The sequence below is a fragment of the Ascaphus truei genome, chromosome 1 (assembly GCF_040206685.1).
Source record: "Ascaphus truei isolate aAscTru1 chromosome 1, aAscTru1.hap1, whole genome shotgun sequence".
Classification (NCBI taxonomy): domain Eukaryota; kingdom Metazoa; phylum Chordata; class Amphibia; order Anura; family Ascaphidae; genus Ascaphus; species Ascaphus truei.
Window position 1 is genome coordinate 525,136,393 of NC_134483.1, and position 17,227 is coordinate 525,153,619.

Here is a 17,227-nt window from a genome sequence, read left to right on the forward strand (position 1 = left end):
TCCCATTTTTGTTCCCCACTCTTTTAAGCTCTTAAACCAATTGTCCTTTCTTTCCAATGACAGATCGCCAGACTTCAATCCGATCGAAATGGTCTGGCATCAGCTGAAGAACCATATCCGGAAAGTGGCGAAACCTACCAAAAAGGACGAGTTGTTGAAAGGAATAATGAGTTTTTGGAACGATGTACTCACCGTGGAACGCTGCAATAAATATATAGACCATATTGCCACTGTGTTGCCCATTGTCATCGCGCGTAATGGGAAAGCATCAGGAAAGTAGTACTGTGCTGTAGTATTGTAAGTACTGTATGATACAGGTAAGTATGGCACAGATTTTTTCTTTCCAGATAGTAAGAGTATACAGTAGTTAGTTTTTTCTTTACAGAGAGAGCAGCACCAGCCATCAGGTTACAGTACATAGAATTTAACACTAGTCAGAGTATACAGTAGTTCCAGTACAGTATACAGTAGACTAGTTTGACAGTACTACAGTAACTGCCTACTAACTGCTCCATTTTTTTCTTTCCAGAGAAAGCTGCTCCAGCCACCTACAGTAGTTCTGCCATAATACAGTACAGTACGCACATACAGTACAGTATAGTAACTGCACTAATTTTTTGTTTTCTTGTCGTTCCAGGAAAAAGGGTGGGCTAGGGGGAGATGGGGGCATTGTGTCCAGTCAAATCTGCTTGCACAATCAAATTTACAGTATATAAACAGCAGTAATGATGTACACAAAACCTCTCCTCTCTCAATGAACTACTGTACTGCAGACAGAATGAGGAAAAGATATAGACGGAAAAAATAATTTTACTATACAGTATATAGTATATACAGTATATTATACAGTAAATTACAGTACTGTACTGTATATAGTATTAAATAATATTCTTATAAATGTGCATTACGCATGTTTCCCCATGTTTTACAAATGTTTTCCAAATGGTTATCCAATTTCAAGCTGCCAAAAAAACTTAATAAAGACTGCATTATGTATTATTCCTGATTATTTTTATATTTGTATTTTTTGGTTCCTGATAAAATAAAATAAATGTTTATTCACTTTCCTGCGAATCATAATCATTGACAGCCACCCCTACTGTGCACCAATGAATAAGAATGTTTTGTAAATGTTTCTCTGATTCAACCCGCTCAGACCCACAGAACGGATTATTTTAAATTATACTGATATATTTATATATTTTTATTTTAAAGATATTAAAGAATGTACTGTATTGTATTTAAAACATGTGACTGTAAACCATACTGACTGACAAATGTTTTCACAACCTGATGAAATACAGTATCAGTTTACTCTCAATTCTCACACTGCTGTGCACATCAGATTTACATTTCAAATTCGAGAGGGGATTTTCCAAAGCGTTACCGTTAAAACAACAGGCCTCTAAGGGTTGGGGGAGGGGGATGGTGTGATTAGACGCAGGCGTACTGAGTCTTCGTACTGTAGCTCGGCTATGGGTGGATTAAGAACACAATGGCAATATGCAGAAGATTACCGACCCAGTGGAGAGAGGGGGTTGGTAGGATAGGGTGACTCAGCCGATTGATGCTTGGCTAGGGAGGGATTAAAAACTCTAGAGGTGTGTGGCTGAAATAGTTAACAGCACTGTAATTTCAAAAGGCAGTTCACAATAATAATTTGATAAATAAACCCCCAAAGACAACCCCCAAATAGAGTACATAAAAAGCAAGTCACTTTAACTCCCTGTGCCCCATGCACCAAAAACAAACAGTAGATTTTATATACAGTATATATATATATATATATATATATATATATATATATATATATATATATATATATATATATATATATATATATATATATATATATATATATACTGCATATACTGTATACTGTATTATAAATTAATATTCATACAGTATAAACGTCCATTTTTCAGGTATCTCCATGTTTTACAAATGTTTTGTAAATGTTTCTCCGATTTCAATGTGGCAGAAGAATTTAATAAAGGCTGCAGTATGTATTATTGTGTGTTGATGGTTAGAATTGCTGTGCACTTTAAATGTTTCAACATTGTACAGTATTTGTAAAAAAATGATTTGTACTGACTCCACCAATAAAAGAACATGTTGAATTGCCTCACGTTGTTTCCATTTGCTCCTTTGACAGTGTAACAAATGTAGAGGCTTGCTGCACTGTTTTTTTATTGCCTGACCGCAAAGCCGCAAGATCGGCAACATTGTAAAAAAAGAGCAATGAGCGCGCAATTGGCATGGGAACTAGGTCAATTGGCGTGGGAACTTCTGTTCTAGGGCAACTAGTAATAAAATTCATTTTGCCCCTAGATGTTAGGAACCCCCTCACTTGACCCCAACATGGTCCGAGCAGTAATGGCGGCGATAAAGGGTCACGCCGGCGAGGAGGGTCCTACCATTGAGCGTAATGGCGGAGAAAGCTTTGAACCGGCTAAGTCAGAATGAGCAGAAACCTGGAACCCACAACTCCGGTTCTGTTCAACCTAGAGGGCTCAGATTCGGTTACCACGTAGTCCTAGTTGCGACAGGATTGCATGGCAAATTGCGACCCTCTCGTGGCAACAGAACGGAGTCAGGGAAATGTTAAAATTTAGGTTTCTGCCATTGACTTGCATGGCAGAAAAAAAGCCACTTTGGTAATGTGCTTTTAAACTGTCTTTTGGTATCTCCAGTTCTGGGGGTCGTGCAAGGCTGATATTTTGCCACTATGGCAAGGGTCCCCCCGCATGAGGACCAGGCGAATTTCAACCCGCTCAGACCCACAGAACGGATTATTTTAAATTATACTTATATATTTATATATTTTTATTTTAAAGATATTAAAGAATGTACTGTATTGTATTTAAAACATGTGACTGTAAACCATACTGACTGACAAATGTTTTCACACCCCGATGAAATACAGTATCAGTTTACTCTCAATTCTCACACTGCTGTGCACATCAGATTTACATTTCAAATTCGAGAGGGGATTTTCCAAAGCGTTACCGTTAAAACAACAGGCCTCTAAGGATTGGGGGAGGGGGATGGTGTGATTAGACGCAGGCGTACTGAGTCTTTGTACTGTAGCTCGGCTATCGGTGGATTAAGAACACAATGGCAATATGCAGAAGATTAATGACCCAGTTGAGAGAGGGGGTTGGTAGGATAGGGTGACTCAGCCGATTGACGCTTGGCTAGGGAGGGATTAAAAACTCTAGAGGTGTGTGGCTGAAATAGTTAACAGCACTGTAATTTCAAAAGGCAGTTCATCATAATAATTTGATGAATAAACCCCAAAAGACAACCCCCAAATACAGTACATAAAAAGCAGGTCACTTTAACTCCCTGTGCCCCATGCACCAAAAACAAACAGTAGATTTTATATAAAGTATATATATACTGCATATACTGTATACTGTATTATAAATTAATATTCATACAGTATAAACGTCCATTTTTCAGGTATCTCCATGTTTTACAAATGTTTCTCCGATTTCAATGTGGCAGAAAATTTAATAAAGGCTGCAGTATGTATTATTGTGTGTTGATGGTTAGAATTGCTGTGAACTTTAAATGTTTCAACATTGTAAAGTATTTGTAAATAAATGTTTTTGTACTGACTCCACCAATAAAAGAACATGTTGAATTGCCTCACATTGTTTCCATTTGCTCCTTTGACAGTGTAACAAATGTAGAGGCTTGCTGCACTGTTTTTTTACTGCCTGACCGCAAAGTCGCAAGATCGGCAACATTGTAAAAAAAGAGCAATGAGTGTGCAATTGGCGTGGGAACTAGGTCAATTGGCGTGGGAACTTCTGTTCTAGGGCACCTAGAAATAAAATTCATTTTGCCCCTAGATGTTAGGAACCCCCTCACTTGACCCCAACAGGGTCCGAGCAGTAATGGCGGCGAGAAAGTGTCACGCCGGCGAGGAGGGTCCTACCATTGAGCGTAATGGTGGAGAAAGCTTTGAACCGGCTAAGTCAGAATGAGCAGAAACCTGGAACCCACAACTCCGGTTCTGTTAAACCTAGAGGGCTCAGATTCGGTCACCATGTAGTCCTAGTTGCGACAGGATTGCATGGCAAATTGCGACCCTCTCGTGGCAACAGAACGGAGTCAGGGTAATGTTAAAGTTCATGTTTCTGCCATTGACTTGCATGGCAGAAAAAAAGCCACTTTGATAATGTGCTTTTAAACTGTCTTTTGGTATCTCCGGTTCCAGGGGTCGTGCAAGGCTGATATTTTGCCACTATGGCAAGGGTCCTCCCGCATGAGGACCAGGCGAATTTCAACCTGCTCGGACCCACAGAATGGATTATTTTAAATTATATTCGCGCAAGTGGCGTGGGAACTACTTAGGGCCTCGGTCAAGTTCACGGCCAATTGGCGTGGGAACTTCTGTTCTAGGGTACCTAGAAATAAAATTCATTTTGCCCCAGATGTTAGGAACCCCCTCACTTCACCCCAACAGGGTCCGAGCATGTACAGTACTGTACTTTAAAATAAATTAAATATGCAATTTTACTATTACTGCGCGCGCACGCACAGACTGTGTAGGTTGAACCGCGAAGGTATTAGACTTCAAATACAACAGCTCGCAAATGCCCCCATGCATTTTTAAACGGCATTGCAGAATTGCAGACAGCAGGAATAAAATGCTTAAATAACGGCGCGAAAATAACGCAATACACTCCAGGCGAAAACGACACAAAACCGCACATCACCGGGATATTCTGAAATTCGCGGAGCTAGCCGAGTTAGAATAAAGTTGGTCGCCACTGTAGGGTGCAGGAGTCAGTGACTCCCTGCATTAGGCCAGCAGCCCCCAAGGCCCCAGCTAGTGTGAGTTGTGTCAGGGACAGGCCCCAGGTTAAGGACCCTGCCCCTTACAATCCAGAGTCAGTTAGGGACCCGGCAAACGCTGTGCGTCCATCCAGAGGGTTGGGCTCAGACCTTCGCTGTCGCTGCAGCAGCCATCCGGGTGGGATGCCCCGGACGGTAGTTCCTGTATAAAGCCGACATCAGGATCCTTTGTGAAGTTCCTTGGCAGGCCCGGGCACCGGAGTGCCCGGCAGGTAATCAACAAGTGCACCAACGAGTCATATCATATTCACACGGGACATAGTGGCTACGCAGTCACACATATCTATCTCACTTGAGGGTGGGGTGATACTGTGTGGGGTTACTGGACACTTGGTGGGATCATCCGGTGGAGGTAGTAGTTAGTGTCTCCTCTAGGGAGGGACACCTGTTGATATATGTGCATATGCTATACAAGTAAAGTCATTGGTTGTTTTACATACGGTGTGTGGAGTGATATATATATTTTCCTGCACCAAGTACGAGATTATTCATATTGTATCATACGTGCCCCAGGCTCTCCGTGGCAGAGGCTTAGGCCTCCTGTGAGCCTAACAGGTAAAGCATCACACTGGGTAATGCATATAGATCCCCTCACCTACACCCTATCTGAGATTGGGGGGGTGGGAAATATGGGTTACACTCATTAAAAATTAAACATTATAATTTATATTTTTATATATATAATTTATGTGTGTGCTGCATATCTTATTGCCTGCATAAAATATTTGGTGTATTTAAGTGTTAAAAATGCCTTCAAGAATGGAACCTTTCATTTAAACAGTGTTCCTTTGGGAAAATGTGTTTCGCTTTACAACGTTTCGCTATTCAACGCCATTTTAAATAACACATTGTGTCGGATAACGAGAACTGCCTGTACTGTATTTTAATCAAATATCAAAAAATATTTGATAGCAGCAGTAGCGGTATGTGCAGATCACCCTTTTATATTTTTATTTACTTTATTAGATCTCGTTATGCAGTGCAGTTTAAATGTTGCCATGCTAAAAGAAGCTAAATATTAACATCTACTATGTTGGAAATATGAGAAAACTGAACTGCTAACATAGGAATAAGAACTGTTTGATTACAATGAACCTAACATTTGTATTCAATGCCTCAAATATTAATTGACCTGCATCTAGGCTGAACTTAATTGTAATCAGGTGACTTCTAAGGTCTATACAGATGTCACATCAGCAGCCTCAGGACATGTGCTTGTGAACCGCGGACCAAGAGTCGAGCGTTCGTGAAACTGAGCTTTCCGTGCGAACCTCTAACAGGCGATCGGGCTGCTTTTAAAAATAAATAAATAACACAGTATTGAAGCACGGGGCCTCCAAAGCTGAACCGCATCAATTTAAGCCAAGGGAACCCCTTTTTTTCAAGTTACAGGCATCAGTATGGGATTCCCCGAGGCTAAAATTCATACAGTTCAGAACTGGAGGCCCCTGCTTAATTCCCATGTTATTAATATAAAATAAGGCAGATTCATTACCTTAGAGGCTAGCCCCTAAGGCAATGAATGGGTTAAACCAGGGTACCTTGTTTATTGGGGTAGTTGGAGTGGTTGAAGGGGAAAGTTACCCCAGGGTGGGATTTTAGTCCTACTGTGAAGATTGAAGTAGGAGTTAACCCCTTAATTTCCTTAGCAGTAGTAACTGCTAATGTAATGAAAGGGTTAACCCCTCCCGCTATCCACCTGAGAGGCCTAACCACCAATCCTGGGGCAACTATCCCATTTACACCCCCCCCTCTACCCCCAATAAACATTAAAATACAATACAAACACAAATGCTAGCCACTACACCCATTAATTGCATTGTGGTTACCTTTGCCCTCAATGGGAGCAATGATAACCCAAATGGCAATGAATGGACACCCTATTACCACTCCCTCTACCCCCAACAACCTCTGCCTCACCCAAGCACATACCATACAGTAATGGGCAAAATCCCTATTATCCAGATCAGGATAATAGCACATTTGCCCATTAAAAATAAAGCATTAACCAGCAAGCAAATAGTAAATAAAAGTTATACTTACCCCTGCCAAGCTGAAGGCCATCCTCATCCTCCTCGTCTTCAGTGGGTACCGACAGTAAAATAAAAAAACCTGATTGCTAGCCTTTAACCCGTTAATCACCTGAGCGATTATTAATAACTGTGGTAATTAAGTGGTTAACCTTCCCCCAACCGATACCAACTTGGGAGGCCTAACCACCCTTCCCTGGGCAACTACCCCCATGCCCTGTACCCATTGATTGTCACTGTGGTTACCATGACCACAATATAGGCATGGACTGTCATAATTGCAATGAATGGACAAGCTACAAATTAAAACAAGCACTAAATATAAATATTAATTTTAAAAAAATAAAAGGGAAGACATCACATTGTACTGTACTATGATACAATTGGATTGGTGGATGTACCATGTGACACCTTTCCCTTTTTCAAGTGATGTGACATCACCAAAAGGGAGGGAAACCAGCCAATCAGGTAGATAAGATAACATATCTTAGCCATGCCGGGATGAATGCTCATTCTCATCATAAAACTGGGGTACTGTACCAGTCAAAACTTAACCCACGAAGCAATGATATTCAGCATGAAGTACAGTTTGATGCTCAGACCTTTGCGTTCCTCCATTGCTTTAAGAGAAGCCTTTGGTGAGTAGATATACTTTTCTTCTTTCTTCTCTTCTTTCTTCAATAGGTTCAGCAGATGTTGACACGCCATCTTCTTCCTTGTAAATGAAACATAACATAAATGTACGACATTATATAAGGCCTGTTATGTTTTATTTGACAGGACGATAACAGCATTTCAACATCTTGTGGACCTGTTGAAGAAAGAAGAAAATATGATTTACTCACCGGTGACTTCTCTTAACGCAATAGAGGATCGTGGACTTCTACTCATCATGCTGTACATAAAGCTGACGCTCATTGCTTTGTGGGTCAAGAGTTAATTGGTGCAGTAGTTGGATGTGGAGGATAAGCCTTCATCCCGGCAAGGGTAAGATGCATATTAATTGATTATATGGTGCCCATTGATTGCCAACGTGACTACCTGTGCCCCTGTTGAGGGCATAGGTAACCACAGTGATAATCAATTAATTTCTTGGCTAGTGTGTTTTTATTGTATTGTTATAGAAGAAGAAGAAGAAGAAGAAGAAGAAGAAGAAGAAGAAGAAGAAGAAGAAGAAGAAGAAGAAGAAGAAGAATTCAATTTCTATGCTATGTACTGTATTTTGCGTTTTCATGTATTATAGCATTTTTGGTGGTGTTTTTAAATGATTATTTCTGGGTTTTCTTTGATGTTTGCATTTTAATTGTGGTTTATTTTTGGTGTTTTGATTTTTAATTATTGTGTTTATTTGGAGATTTATTTTATTTATTGATGGTTTAGTTTTGATGTTGGAATTGTTAATGTGGGTGTTTATTTGGTATTTGCTTAATTGATTGGTTATCCTTTTGTGGTGTTTGCTTGTTTATTGTTGTTTATTTGATGATTGTTTTGATTGCATTGGATATTGTTCGTTGTTGTTTATTTTTTTACAGTAGGTGGACTGCCATAGTATTAAAGCATGCCCATATTTTATGGACATGATATACCCACTGTGCCAATCAATTTGTTTATTGGCATTTGTAATGTGTTTATTTATCTATGTAATGTGTTTTATTGTGGGCCTAGTTTTTTTTTAGCTTCACCGTTTATTGCTTTAGTGGCAAATCATGGTAACAAAAAGACCTGTCTGGCACTAAGGATGACACTTGCTGATGTACCGCACAGGGAAATCCCTCCGGTAATTCTTATCCATCTGTAAGATAGATGTGAAGCTCCTGATTTTTCTTTTCCATGATCCAACGAATATGTGAAGGAAAAAAGGTACAATACAGTGCATTATCTTTGATCTATAGATCTAGCATCACTTATTCAGGATAAGCTGAATACTTCAATATAGATGAATGATAATAAGCTGAACACTTCAGTATAAGATTAATACACCCACAATGAATGTGATTTAATTGGTTAATAAAACACTAAAATATCCTCATATAAATGCTGCCAAATGAGCTGTAGTGTGATTTTCAAGCTCCAAAACGATCCTGATGGGACTGACTCTCCAGCAAATGTAAAATTTAAATCCTACTTACACTTAGCCCCTAGAACTTGAACCTTGAAAGTATGACCCTTTAAAACTGGAATCTCTTGGCTGTATCTTCCTTTTGAAACGGCTTTCTCCTCACATCTGCCGTTGTTCAGTTAAAAGCCTGGGAATGGCACTCTCCCTGCACGACCGCACGGCTGATGATGCTGACGTCGGATGCCTAAGGATTCAGCTACGGAATCTCTCTATACTTAGAGGAAGAATGATCGCATTTGATCTGACCCAACCTGCTGCCAAGGCATCTTTTCACTTCATAGTGGCAATCATGCTCATATTATATGGGCATGATGTACCCACTGTACCAATGAATGGGTGGAGGGTGGGGGTAGTTGCCTGGGGAAGGTGGTTAGGCCTCCCGGGTGGGTATTGGGGGTGGGTCAGTGAACCCCTAATTACTATAGCGTTTACTAACCGCTAAGGTGATTAAGGAGTTAGGGGCAATTAGATTGTATTTTTTTTATTGTATTCTTGCTGGCAATGGAGGACATGGATAGTGATGAGGATGAGGACGGCCTTCATCATGTTAGGCTGGCAGTGAGAAGTGGGAACAGATAGACAATTCGCAGCTCATAAGACACCTTTAATCAGAGCAAAAAAAGTGGTTTGTTACAATATATAAGGTAACAAATGAGTAGCGTTTTACAGCAGCCTTCACGTGCAGGGGTATGTGGTATCATGGAACAGCTGACACTGTGTAGTGGAAAATAAGGACCTTGATATAAACAAATGGAGCTGGCATGCTCCGTAACAAATGCTGGCACAAATAACCACGTAGAGGGTAAATAATAATAAATTACCTCTGTGGTCCTTAAGAAAGCGCTATAACTGCGTGAAACGCGTGGGAGGAGAACATTTTCTGTTTTGTCCCCAGTATGTTATTTTAATTATGTAGTTTAATAAATTTTCTTTTCTTTTTGTTCTAACCCGGTGAGTTGTGAGTGCTTTGGCATATTCGAGTTGTCCACCAATCCTTCACAGTGTTCTTGGCAGTGATAAGTGCAAGTTTCATTTACTTTATTTCTGCTGGTTAATGTTTTATTTTAAATGGGCAAATGCACTTTTATCCATATTTGATAATAGTAATTTTGCCCATTACTGTACTGTATGTTTTAGGGTGGGGGGTGGGAGGAAGGAGATGTATTTATTTCAAAGTATTGGACAATTTTTTTTGGAGCTCAGGATTCGTACCACAGGCCAGCAGGGACCTTGCAGGGACCACCTAGAACCCCCTGAAAACCCGCGGAGACCACCCGAGGACCAGAGGACACCCATGGGAATAACCTGAGGACCAGTGGACAACCACAGAGACCACCTGAGGGCCCAAGGACACCCACGTGGACACCCACGGGCCCCCATACACCTGTGGGGACTACCCAAGGTCCCCCAGACACCCACGGGAACCATCCGCGGGTCCCCAGACACCCACAGGGACCACCCAAGGACCCCCACCAGCCTCTGGTTTCATTCCTGTTCATAACAACTAAAAATTGCTTTTATGCAAGGGGAGTATATGGGATGTTGGGGCACAAGGGTTGGGTGGGTTGTGTATTGGTGGTTAGTACATATTGCAATGTTTTTTGAGGCAATTTCCCTCAATAAACCTGCTATTGTGCCTTAACCCCTTCATTGCCTTAGCGACTGCGTTAATGTACATTTTATTAATAGTGTGCTGGAGCAGGAGGTCTCCTGAGCTGAACTGCTTTGATTTCTGCCTCAGGGATTTTTTGCTTCCTGAGTTACAGGCCCTGTTTGGGGCATAAGGTGCCGTTATCGCCTCAATTTTTAAATTGTCCTCATCAAGTGACCGTGGGATTTAAATACTGGAGGTGATACCGGCACCCCATAATGTGGCCTATATCTCGGGGAGCAGGGGTCCCCAAGGCTGAAATCAATGCGGTTCATCTCAGGAGACCCCCTGCCCCTGCACACTATTAATAAAAATTACATTAAAGCAGCTTCATTACCATCTCGGATTGCCGCTATGGTATCGAATTTTTAAAAATTGTTATTGTGGTTTTGATAATAGTGTACATGAGCAAGGGGTCTCCACGCAGAAGATTGAAAAGCACAGGGGACACCAGCACACCATAATGGGGCCTGTATCTAAGGAATTAGGGGAACCCGAGGCTGAAACCAATGCGGTTCAGCTCAGGAGACCACTTGCTCATGTTCACTATTATTAAAATCACTATTCTTACTGCACGATCGCCTGTAAGAGCCGTTCATGGAGACGCACCATCTCCATGCAGCTCTTCCAGGCTGCAATTTTTTCTATCAGTTATAGCACTGTAGGAATTATAACACAATAGCACTGATTCAAAAAACAGGGTAGACGATAGTGCATTTTTTTTATCAGCCTTAAAAAATGGTCTTCATTTCTTAGTGAATCCCATTTTTGGCTTCATGCTTTAGTGCTTGATAAAAAAAATGCATACAGTAGTTGGGCGCAAAAGAACTGATTTTACCAGTGCTTTGTGAATTGGCATCATACAACTTCTTCTAGTTCTTTCTATGTATATTGATCTTTGCAGACTTGAAACATTGTTGGAACATCAATTTTGTCTTGTGGTGATTCATATAAAAGCCCACTCTCTGGCATGCTTTATAGAGTTCTCCAATTTGTTGCTGGTGGCCTTCTGGACTTGTGGCAAAAATAACAATGTCATCTGAAAATTGTATTGTACTAAAATTAACTATTTATTTTGATTATTTTATCTTCCTAATCTAATGTCTGGAACACATCTTCAATTGTTACTGTAAAACGTCATGGTGACAGGGTGTCTCTCTGTTGCACTCCCTTGCTGATCCTTATCTTGCTTACATATACATGTAATCTAATGGTTGATGGGGCATTCTAATAACACTTTATAAAATATCAATTTACATTTCTCCAGCACGTTGTCTTCTTAATTTGTTAAGGTGTAGACAGAATCATGTGCTTCTTCGTAATGTATAAATTGTAAGCTGAGTGGTAGATTGTATTCTTTACTTTGGGAAATCACGTATTGTATGACTTGTATGTGGTCCATTGTGTTGTATCGACTGTGAAATCATGATTGTTCTCTAGGCTGGGCAAAGTTCAGGTTCTGTTGCAGATGATTTGTGATTATCGCCATAAAAATATTGTAAGTGATTGGAAGCAGACTAAGGGTTTGTAGTTCTTGAAGTCTTCTATGTCTCTTTTCTTTTGGATGATGATAGCTATGGCATTACTCCATTGTTTGTTTTAAATCAATTAATTATTTTTCATGTCTCTTCTGGTAATATCATACATGTCTCCATACTATTTTGTCTTGTCTGAGGCTTCTGAATTATCTACACATTTAAGGTCCAAGTTTCATATCCATATGTGAATATAGGCATAATGCACTTTTCGAAAATGTTCCTCTTGAGGCACAGTGGAAGGTTCCCTTGAAAGATTGTCTTGTTTCTTTCAAATGCACTCCATTTCATTTTCATTCTCCTATTGATTTAATATGGAAAATAGCTGAAGCGCTCAAATGCAGGTATATCTCAAAATGATAATAAGCCAGACCACTGTACCAGGGTACTAACAATTGATATAGTACCTATTGTGTCATATAATGGGTACTATCCTCCTGAAGACAGGTGGTGTGTGGTGCAACCCACTCACCATATGTCTCATTGGCAGGTTCCCCTGAAAAATATGCAAATACTCACATCCTGGTAGGGCAGGCAGGCAAGCTGTGCAGCTACTCAATGCAATACAGGGAAAAGGGAGACCAAAAAGCGCACCAGCACAAACGGAGCAGGAAAAAACCAGAACAAAAAAATGATTAAAAGGGCACTTTAATGTGGCAAAAGACCCATCCAATGCATTTCGAACGTCGCAGCGTTCTTTTTCAAGGGTTCGAAATGCATTGGATGGGTCTTTTGCCACATTAAAGTGCCCTTTTAATCATTTTTTTGTTCTGGTTTTTTCCTGCTCCGTTTGTGCTGGTGCGCTTTTTGGTCTCCCTTTTCCTCCTATTGATTTAATTCAAATGGTTTCCGTCCACTATTACTTGCTGACCAACTTCTTCTAGTTCTATTATATCTAAATTGTGACCAGAAATCACCATCTTTAGGCAAAGATGGTTCTTTACTGGATTCCAAGAGAAATTAAAATAATAAGACGACAACTACATGTTAGATGGGAGGATGAAATGACTAAATTTGTGGAGCAACATGAAGAGAGACTTGCAACCATAGTACCTGGTATATTGTTGGGGAGGCCTATATCCAACAGTGCATAGACAAGGGTCGGTGATGACTGTTTTATTTATATATATATATATAATAAATACATACAGTTTATATTTCTTGTCCTTTTCTATGTACAAACTTTAAATTCCACATAAATAAATAAAAAAAAAGATTTCAGAAATCCTCTTCTTTCTTTTTTTATGAAGAGCTTTGTCCCAATGGTTATTTTTTTATTAATCAAGCGCGGCATTGATGTTTATACAACCCGCATACCACAGTACTGTACTAACCAGCCTTTAACAATATGTGTTAATATATATTTTTTTTAAATCATCATCTATATTGAAGAGATCATATACATTATTTCACTTTGCAATATATGCTTTTACTAAAGGCCTCAAACAGAGTTCTCCAATTATAGCATTACTTTTCAGAATATTCCAGTTACCATACCATGTACCTTTTATTTTTGGTCCAAACACTGTGAACCTTTATCAAATAATATAGAAATCTCTCACAATTACATATAAATATAAATTGGATCAAAAGTAAACCACAAAACCTGGTCATGTATAAATTGCAGTGACAGTTTCCAATATATTGCACAATTGCAAAAGAACGTTATATCATACTTAAGTAGTGCCCCAGTCAATTAGATGCTATGGCCATCTGTGCAATCTCTAGATTAACTGCATTGCATCTATTTTGTGAATTTTAAGTACAGTACATACATTTTTCAGGACTACAAAGCTAAGCAAAACTAAGGATGGAGAGGAGGATGGGCTTGGGAGAGGCATTATTTATCCATCTCCTTTATTAATTTAGCAATGAGAGGAATAAACCTCAGTGTGTGGCGCTACTAGCCCAGTAGACACACGTGCATCACGCGGAGGCATCCACATTAACCCTTGATGTACCGGAGTCCTGAGTATAAAGCGAAAAGCTGTAGCTGTAGCAAATAAAGCCCATAAGCAATCACATAGTTATAGGGAAAAGCTGACCACGGCGATCATGAGGTCCCCCGACGGGAACCAGCAGACCCCCACAATGCCAGACCAAATTCCCTAGTGACGGACAATAACGCAGCATACAGTTCAATGATTGGGGTACTCACAAAATCAACCGCTGGTGAATCAAAGACATCCGGTAGCAGCAGCGTGCATCCACAGGTAAGTGCAGGATAAGGAAAAAGGGAAAACTGAGAGCACAGCAAAAAGCGTGGAACTGGAGGCCAATAGAAAAAATAATAAAAACTTTATTGAAACATGCCTAGTTTAAAAAGAGAAACCTCTAACGCGTTTCTCGCCAAGGGCGCTTTATCAAATCTTTGATAAAGCGCTCTTGGCGAGAAACGAGTTAGAGGTTTCTCTTTTTAAACTAGGCATGTTTCAATAAAGTTTTTGTTATTTTTTCTATTGGCCTCCAGTTCCACGCTTTTTGCTGTGCTCTCAGTATTCCTTTTTTCCTTATCCTTTATTAATTTGGTGTCTCTGCTCTGCACTTTCTCTAGCTCCATAATGGAGTGGTGCCCAAAATTGTACTCTGTATTCAAAGTGTGGTCTTATTAATGCTTTAAAAAGGGGCATAATTATATTTACTTCCCTTCCATCCTTTGCCTGTTTAATGCAAGATAAGATCTTGTTTGCCTTTGCAGCTACTGCATGACTTTGGCCCCTATTGCTAAATATGCTGTCTACAAGCACTCCTAAATTCTTCTCCATCAAGGATTCCCCCAATTTAATCCCATTTAATTTGGAAATTGCATGTTTATTCTTGTTTCCCAAATGCATAATTTTACAGTTCATGTATCTGTATTAAACCTCATCTACCATTTTCCTGACCAAGATTCCAGTCTAATCAAGTCCTTCTGGAGAGAAATTATATCCTTCTCTGAATCTAAAACCTTAAACAAATTAGTGTCATCAACAAAGATGGAGATTTTGCTCTCTATGCCAACTTCACAATTATTAATTAACATGTTAAAATGCAGGGGTCCCAGTACCGATCCTTTAGGTACCCCAATCAAAATTTTAGCCCAACCTGAAAAAGTTCCATTTATTACAACTTTCTATTGCCTATCTTTAACCAGTTTTTAATCCAGGTTCCAAATATTTTTACTGAGTCCAATTTGCTTAATTCTGTAAACAAACAACTGCTGTGGAACGTATCAAAAGCCTTTGCAAAATAAGTAGACCGCTAAGTAGAGCACGTCAACTGCAAACTGCATTACCCTGGTCTAAATTTCCTGCTAACCTCCTTAAATAAATTAATAAAGTTATTTTAACACAACATATACTTCATAAATTCATGCTGACTATTACTAATAATTTTATTTTCCATTAGATATTCTTATTCCATACAAAACCTTCAAGTAGCCCATTTAAATACACAATAAAATAACATTGGCATAATAGTACACTTAACATTAAACCCATTGATTGTTACCGTGGTAAACCATGCCCACAATATTTTCATGGATTGCCACAATGGCAATTAATTGGCAACCTAAACAAAAATCAAGCACCAAATATAAAACATCACAATGAAATAAAAGCAAGCATTTGACATAAAACCCATTGATTGTTACTGTGGTAAACCATGCCCACAATATGGGCATGGATTTCCGCAATGACAATGAATGGGAAACCTTAAAGAAAAATAACAAAAAATAAAATACATTACAATTAAATGAAAACAAACATTTTCTCAAAAAAATGCATTGTTTGTAACTGTGCTTATCTATATCAAGAAAGGGGCATAGATATATACATTGCTAATCAATGGACATTCTTAAAAAAATATACACATGGAAATAAAATACAATCAATGTGTCTTACCTTTCCCGGATTCACCCTCGTCATCCTACTGCGGCACCAACTCTTGACCCGTGACAAAATGCTCATGTGACGGTTCAGGGGATTCGTTCCCCTTCTTTCACCCTCTCTGTCCCTTCCCCAGCCAACCTCCCTTCGCTTACCCACTCCTGTCCCGCTCCGACAACCCTTGATGCAGTCCCTTTGCCTCAGCGCACGCCCCGCAGGTCTCGCGCACAAGTGCGGTCCCCGAGCCCCTGCGGCTACGCTCCCCGCTCCCAGGCCTCCTCAGGGCCTGCTTACATTCCCTCACCTTCAGTGGTGGTCCCCTCTGTTCCTCCATTCCCCTCCGCTGGTGTGCCCGCGGCACGGCGCTCCGCGCGTCTAGTGACGCAGCCTGTGCATGCGCACTCTCAGTTTACAGAGGGTGCGCGCACACGCTCTTCTTCTAAGGCCGGTCAATCTCTTGACTCCTCCTCCCATGCCCTGCAAGCAATCTCTGTCTGATCCCTCTCTCTCCTCCTCCTCTCCTACTGACCTATCCCTGTTGTCTCCCACTTCTCTCTCTGCTCCTCCTCTCTCTCCCATTGGTGTTCCCTCCTTTATAATCCCTGTCTGTCCTCTCTATCGTTGCTCGTGGCTGTTTTCCCTGTGTGTGCAGTCCTATGCTTTGCTCTCTCTGTGTTCCAGCCTGTACCTGCTCCTGCTTATCTTTGGATTCCCCTGGTTTTGACCCCTGCTCGTCCTGGACTACCCTGCTCTCTGTTACCCTTGAACCTTGCTACGAACTCTATTCTGCTGACCTCTGGAACCCTTGGACTTGGCTTATGAACTTGACTACTCTGCTTTCTGGATCCCTGGACTTTTGGCGCACGGACACTACCATTCTTACGTTATACCACCAAGACGTTGCAAGTATACTAACTTTTTTCCAACAGGCCCAGCAACGACATACCACACTCCAGGCTTGCCCCCACTGCTGTGGGTGTGTGGTAATACCGTTCCCACCTCAGTATTGGGGTCTTGCCAGGTCTGCGGGCATACAGGCGTGACAGCTCAACAGCCTGATGCGCAGAAGTCCATGATCCTAAGTTGATTGAAGAGATGTCTCCAATAAGTTATTTTTTTTCCTTCTTTTCTTCTTTCTTCTCTTCTTTGTAATTCAA